Raw genomic sequence first — 7,848 nt, 5'->3', positions numbered from 1 at the left:
TGGGCCTCCCTGGTGGCACAAGGGGTTAAGCACCGCACTATGAAGCAATCCGCAGGCTCTGCAGCACGAGTTTGATCTCTGGCCTGCCAGGGAGCAACCACATGGTGCAGCAGACCACTCCTGTCTCGCCCGCTGCTGCCCTCAGCAGAGTCTTCCATCTGTCTGCCTGTTCTGTTCCCCACTCTGTCTCTGGTGAATCCTCTCACCCCCCGCATCTCTGGCCTGTACCCCAGCTCTTGTATGCATAAATAAATAAATCTTTTTAAAAAAAAGAAAGAAATGACAACTTAATGGTGGAATTTTGATGACCATACAGGGCCATTTATGAAGCAGAAGATTTTTTTTAAAGATTTATTTATTTATACAAGAACTGGGGTACAGTCATAGGTGCAGAAAGGTGAGAGAATTCACCAGAGACAGAGCGGGAACAGAACAGGCAGACAGATGGAAGACTCTGCTGAGGGGAGCAGCAGGCAAGACAGGAGAGGTCTGCCGCGCCATGTGGGTAGCTCCCCGGCCGCCTGGGAATCGAACCTGCACTGCAGAGGCTGTGGACAGCTTCACAGCTGGGGCTCAACCCACTGCGCCACTGGGGAGGCCCAAAACATTGGATTTTTATAGACATCTCCGAAATCATCTGAGTGCCCTTCCCAAGTGAAAATCAGTTATTATCTGTTACACCTCTGGCTAAGAAGAAGAAATACAGGGAACTGGGCTGGGCTGCAAATCCCCCTGAGTTCCAAGTTGGAGTTGGGAGGGGTGAGGTTACAATCCCTAGTCTCTCTGTGAGGTCACCCCATCCTGAAGCCCAGGTTGGAACCTTGGCAGGAGCTCCCCTCCAAAAAAATAAGGGAGGCCTCCTGTAATTCTGTCTCTTTCTAGACTTGGGGTGAAGGGGTGTTACACCATGAGGGGAGGCTAGACAATCTTCTGTGAGTGTGCCCGGGCCTCTCTACCTCACCTGCCAATGAGGGAGACCAGGTAGAAGAAGAGGGGATGTTGACCCCATGGGGTCCTATTGAGAAATGGGTTCAGTATGAAAACTCCCTGGGGCCAGGGACAGGCAGGGGCAGCCTTTGTCTGGTGGGAAAATAGGATGACAAGTCCACCTGGGCTGAGCCGGCCTTCAGCAGCACCCCACACCCACCTTGGTAGGATGAAGGCCCTGAGAGCCAGTCCTTCCTGCCTTGCCTGGCCAAAGCTGGGAATGGTTGAAATACAGGGGTTCACCCATCAAATGAGACCTGTTCCTGCTCCAGACTTGCCAGCCTCTCCTGGATCACTCAGAAAGAAGAGGTCTTACAGTGAGGGGGTTGTCATGCCTTTCCAAGGGGGCAGGGAGGGGTCAAGGCCAAGGAGCTTGGAGGGGAGAGGGAGAGAAAGGCCTGCTGTTTGCCCAGGAGCCAAGCAGACACTAGAGCCCTTGTCCTGGGGTAGAGGGGGAGGCTGCTGGCCAGATGGAGAGCAGCGGGGGAGAGGAGGGATTCCTGGGCCCAGCAAGCAGCCTCTTCCTCCCACACCCCACCCAGCTCCCATCCAGCCAGAGAGGAAGAGAGGAGCCTTACTGAGTGAGGCCTGGGGAACACAGCCCCCTCCCATCCAGACACCAGAACCTTGTGAGGCAGCCCAGGAGTTCTCGGAAGCTTTCTAAGACCAGAGGCTGCAGAAACCTCTGGATCTGGGCCTTCGAAGCTGTTTGGGCTTTTCTCCGGAAGGGGCCCTCCTGGTTCTAGAGTGAACAAACCTAGCCCTTTGGGGCACACAGTCTGGTTAAGAGGGCTGTGCTCAGTCACTTGACAAATATTCTGTCTGTGCTGTGTGCTGTGATGTATGAAGGGCAGGAGAATGAGGGTCCCCGAGGATCTAAGCACCGCCCACCCCCCCCCCCCCCAGTCCTTGCCCAGCTCCTGATGCCCAGTAATTTGACAAATATGGGTCTGGCCAAGCTGAACCTCTAGCTGGCATTGCTGGCATTCTACACCTTCTTTCTAACCTAACAACTCCCAGGGCTGCCCACAGCCCCCACACATCAGCCAACCCTCAGTATTTGTGGAGGGTTGGTGGGGGGGAGGGGATCAGGGGGTGGGGGGGCAGAGCAGAGGAAGCTCCCCCACTGGGACAGCGGCCCTGATGGGACACTAGTAACAACCACTGCCAGCACCTGTTGCCCACCCCTAGGTGGTGTGATAGCTGCGTTAGCAGTCTGGCCTCGTCCCTGACTCTGTTTTATAGACACAGAAACTGAAGCTCACCGAGCTGAGGGAACTGGACCCACTCTAAGGGCTAGTGAGTGGTTCCCGCTGTACAGATGGGCATGGAAGCGCAGCTACCTAACGGGTTGGTGAAGGTGCTACAGCTAGTAACAGGTCCCCATTTTGCACACCAGGAAATCTCAGGGAGGCAAAGGGACTCACTTGAAGTCACACAGCTAATAAGTGATAGAGCTGGGCTCAAGCTCCAGTCTGCCTGGCCGCAGAGACCGCCAGCTTAATCTTGCTCTGCAGAAGGGTCACAGACAGGAAATATGGGGTCATCCTTTATGTAGTCAGGAGCTTTGCCCAGTGGAGGGCTCTGCCATTGCCCTCAGCCCTGCCTCCCACTCCTTCCTGGTGACTGGGAGGAGCCTGGCCATGGGACAGGGACCTGCCAAGGCTGTGCCTCCACCTGCCGCTGCCCTCCAGGTCTCCCCTCTGGCTCCATCTTCCAGTGGAGCTGGCCTGCTCCCTCCTTCCTGAGCCGGTGGGCCTCCACACCAGGGTGGGTGCTCTGCGGGAACCACAGCCTGAGGACCACACACAGGTTACACCTGCCCTGATTCCAGCACATTCCAACACCAACCACCATGACTCACTAGGTCTCCTTTATTCCCACGACAAAATGCACAGCAGGAAGAAGTCAGATGGCAGGGAGAACTTCTGGGGTGTCATGGATGGGAGATTCGGGGACTGGGTGACAGCGTTGGTGGAGTTCTTTAAAAGAGGAATATGCTGGGCTGCCTGAGTGGAAAATCCAAAGTCAGGGGTTCCAGACTAATTAACTTCCTTTGGCTTCTCCAGCTCCCTTCCCTCAGGGTTTGAGTGCTGAGAGCTGGAGCTGGAAGGCTGCCTCCCATCCAGCTCAGACCTCCAGGCAGGACCACACCCGCACACACACTGTTGCCATCCGGAAGAGCTGCGCTCACTGACGTTTCAGTCCCCTCTGCCTCCCATCTAGAGGGCACTGCTGTGATGGCAGCCGCAGCCTCGCCACCTCCTCCACAGTGTCATTGTGAAAGGCCCCTTCCCAAGAGGGCCTGAGTGTCGGAGGGCTCAACACAGGAACCCCCGCAGGCTCTCCGGGCCCACATCTCACCTCCTACCTCTTCACCTTGAACAAATGACTCAACTGAACCTCAATTTCCTAATCTGTCAAATGGGGACCATGAAGTGCAACGGTTGAGGATTGTGCTGAGTCTCCAACGAGATGCCACATTACACCGGCAGCCTGGCATAGGAGGGTGGTGCTCAGCAAGGCGGGTTGTCACCAATAAATTTATCCTACATTTTCCTATTGCTACTTCTTCAACCTGACTGGATGTCACCTTCCAGGCCTGCTTATAGCTTCACTGAGAACTCACTTGGTATTTCTGTCTTGGTTTCATTTCCTTATACCTTGAGACAGGTTCGAGGACACTTATGTTAATGGAGGAGACTGTAGTAGAAGCCAGTGAGGAAGGGAAGGGACAGGCGCCAGAGACAGATCGTCTGCCCAGATCCTCCCAGGCAGTCCCAGGGAACCTGGGCCCTCTGGGGAGCCGAGGGCAGATATACCCTGGTCCTGGCCAAACAGGAAGACCAAGATAAGCTGTGACCCAGCAGCTCATCAGCCAGGCACTTGAACAGTCAGTGACTTCCTACTTACCCCGGGAGGTGAGCAGCCTAGTCCAGCACCCGTTGGCATTCTTCAAGCCCAGGGAACCTCTTCTAGGTTCTGGGTTCCATCAGGGAGGGGTTCGGTCTGGGAAAAAAGATGGCAAGGGGACTAAGAGAAGAATCAGGAAGGCTTGGGGACAACATTCCAATGACGATGGCTGCATATCAAATCACACAATACTTAGTAGAGTGAAACTATAAGCATTTTATTTTGCTCAGTTTTGTGAGTCAGGAGTTCAGGAAGAGCCTGGCTTGGGGCCTCACATGGCTGCTGTTAGATACCAGCCAGGCAAGAGTCTCAGGAAAGGCTCCAGAGGGCAGGTGGTGCTGGCTGTCCCAGGAGCTCGCTTGGGACTGTGGATAAGAGCAACCCCACATGGCCTGTCCAGCCTGGCTACCGCAGAGGGTGGGCTCCTCACGTGAGGGCTGGCTGATCCCAGAGGCGGCGCACTAAGAGAAGCAGGTGGAACCTGTGTGACCTTTTAGAACTTCACCAACATGGCCGCCGGGCAACCCTCCCACTAGACTTGATTGATGGAACAGTCATGGCCCTCACAGATTTGAGGGGAGAAGGACATAAATGCCCCCCCCAATCCCTAGAAATGCCAAAGATGTTGGACTGCCTTTAAACTGTCACAGGGACATCTCAGCTCTCTGCTCTTGTGCTAACCGGGCCCTCAGAGGTTATAGACCTTGGAGATGCCCAGAAACCATGAGCCAGCATCTGCTCAACAGAGGTGAAGACCAGCGCCCCAAGAGTGCAGAGCGTGGCTCTTGGCACCTGCTTTGCCCACTCCGGCCTATCGTGATGGTGAAGGTCCCCGAGCATTCCTGAGCAGCGGGATAGGCCTGCCCAGTGTATCCCTGGAAGGAGACCACTTATCACAAGGAAAAGGAGACTTTGTTCAGGCCTGTCCATCTGCCGGGACTGGGGGGACCATGCCCAGGGCCTGGCAGGCAGAGAAGGGCACTGCCTGCAGGAGAATCCTAGGGAGTACACTGAGAAGGAAGACTTGGGGAGGGAGGAACATGGCTCTGTGCCCAGAGCCACCTGCCTATCCATGCCAGCGAAGGCCAAGGACTCCTCAGGAGCCCCTCCCCTCCACAATGCTACCTTCTCACCATCCCCCTCCCACTTCTCTGACTCTTGGTGGGTTTTTTCACTCTAAACACTCACTCCTTCATTTAAGCAATATTTAAAGAACACTCAATAAGTGCTAATTGGGTTCTAGGCCCTGGGGACACAGCAGCAAGCAAAACAGGCAATGATGCCTGTCCTCATGAAGCTTACATTCCAGATGAGAGACAGAAAAGCACACAAATAAAATATGATATATGGGCTGATGGCAGTGCTCTGAAGAAAAATAAAGTGGGGCAGGGACACTGGAAGAGAACCAGATTGGAGTAGAGGGATAATAGATGCTTTTTCTTTTTTCCTTTATTTTTTACATAGGGCAATTAAGAAATTACACACATACACACGCACACACACTCCCCTCACAGAAGGTAACAAGCAGGCATAGAGTTCAATGTGGTGAGGAAGTAAGTCACATAAATTCCCAGGGGCAGAGCCTCCAAAGCAGAGGGACTAGCAAGTGCAAAGGCCCTGAGGTCGGAGTGGGCTAGGTGTATGCAAGGAACAGCACAGAGGCCAAAGTGGCCAGAGCACATAGAGAAAGAAGCAGAGCAGCAGGACAGGAGGCTGGAATGGAGAGGGAACTGGACGGTGAGGGGCCTTGTCAGTCCTTAGAAGACTTTGGCCCTCACTGGGGCCTTAGAGAAGACAGGGCTGGCCTCTGAACAAAAGACTGTTTTTCTAAAATAGCTCATGTTACATAGTGATTAATATTTTTCACTCACTTTTCTCAATACTGAACCTGTATGAATCCATTTACTCTGACTCTAGAGAAATCTCTACCAACTCCATGCTAGTAGCATCCTCCTGCAAGTTGTGAAAAGCAAAAACATCACCATACATTGCCAAATAGCCCCTGGCAGGCAGAATTGCCTCTGGTTAAGAATACTGCCCGGGTGTCCTACTGTCCATGCCATCTGCCGCTGTCCCAGCTCAGGCCCACCAGCTCTCACTACGACGACTGAGACAGTCTCCTAATTGGCCCCCGGCCCTCTATTCCACATCTTACCACACCACTCTCCTAGCTTTACAGCTCTCTCTGCCTTCCACTGCCCTGAGGATAAAGGCCAAGCCACTGGGTTGGCATACAAAGGCCTGTGCTGTCTGTCCCCTGCCTCTGTCTCCTGCTCCATCCTTGAGGCCCCTTCTCTTGCATGTCCCCCTGTTCATTCAGTCTAGCACCGTGTGTTGAGCCTGCTCTGTGCCAGCCACCACCTGCTGGGCACTGCCAAGCAGGGGAGAGCAAGTAAACCCGTGGATCTCTTAGTCCTACAGGCAGAGAGCTGTGAGGACATAAAGAAGAGGAGGGGCCAGAGCTGAGCTGTACGGGGTGGGGAGGCAGGGAGACCTGGCAGTGGTGGGCAGAAGATGTGCCTGTGACTGGGGGCCCCAGCAAAGGCAGTAAGTGCAAATGTGAAGTGGGGTGGCTGGCGGGGAGCGGAGGATGAACATGAACGGCAGGCTGAACATGAAGGTGTCGGAGAGGGGTCTAGCTTGGCCAGGGAGGTGGGAAGCAGGGCTCATGTGCACCCTGGACACGTCCCCATCATCACAGGGCTCCGCCTGACAGCCATACCTTTTCCCCTCCTTCACCTGTCACATTCCTGTTCGTACTGCCAGCCCAAATCACAAAGGGTGCCTCCTCCAAAACCTTCTGGATTCCGAAGCCTTCTGGATTTCAAAGCCTTCTGGATTCCTCTCCATTGGAATGACTTTCTCCCTCCTCTGGACTCGCCAAACCATAGAGTGAAGGGACCAGCATCACCTGATATTCCTGCAGGGGTCTGCTATTGCTACTCCACAGCCCTGACTGAATTTCATAGGGCAGGGAGGTATCTTTTATCCTCAGTCTCCTGACAGATGAAATCACGCCGCCCAGCAGAGGAAGCCCGGAACTCCATCTGGAGCCCTCCCTGGCTGCAGAGCCCTCGGTGCCTCCCAAGCCTGGACCAGGTGCCAGGTGCCCAGATGTGTGCTCTGCCACCCAGGTGGAGTTCCTGGTGGGTGGGGCTGCCGTGGCAAAGATGCTTTTACTGAACCTCAGAGCCCACACACTCTGCGAGTGCCAACTACCTTCCCCCTGCTCCCCCAGCCCCCAGTCACCAATGTGTGATGGGTCCTCCACTTGCCTTAGCAGGCCCTTCGGGAACTCCAGGCACCAGGCTGCCCCCTCCACTTTCTGTGGCTGGAGTGGGAGGTGGACCAGGAACAGAAAGATAGGCCAAGCGGCACCCCCCAGGAGTACCCTTTATATAACAGCAGCCCGTGAGACCTTCCCCACAGTTCCAGCAGCCTCCAAAGTGACCTCCCTGCTTCTGCCCTCCCCCGACACACCCTCTCTTCCCCACTCAGCAGTCAAGGGAGACTTTCAAAATCTGAACTATATCATCCTCACCTTGATTAAATAAATTCCTCCCCCCCCAAAAAAAGATTAATAAAGCACATAATCTCTTTCCTGATTTTACTTCCTATTTCACTACCCCTCCCACTCACCCCCTTTTAGCTAGTCAGAACTTCCAGGCTGCCTCTGCTCCGGGGCATTTGCACTTGTTGCTCCTGCTGCTGCTGTACTGGCTGCTATAATGCCCTCCCCCCACAACCTCCAGCTCCCTCACGCCTGGTGGTCCCCACCAGGATGAGAGAGGCCTTTTTCATCCCATCTACAGCAGCAACCCTTTACCCAGCTCCATCTTCCTTCATAGTATACTCACTCCTTATTATGTTTATTTCTATCCTACTAGGAATATTAAATGCTTAAAAAAAGTCCAAGTTTTATAGATCACACTCTGCTGCATTCTCTAG

Source organism: Talpa occidentalis, unplaced genomic scaffold (assembly GCF_014898055.3).
Source record: "Talpa occidentalis isolate TD23 unplaced genomic scaffold, MPIMG_talOcc4v2.1 talOcc4.2, whole genome shotgun sequence".
Classification (NCBI taxonomy): domain Eukaryota; kingdom Metazoa; phylum Chordata; class Mammalia; order Eulipotyphla; family Talpidae; genus Talpa; species Talpa occidentalis.
The sequence above is the reverse complement of the archived record's forward strand: the minus strand, read 5'-3'. Positions refer to the sequence as shown.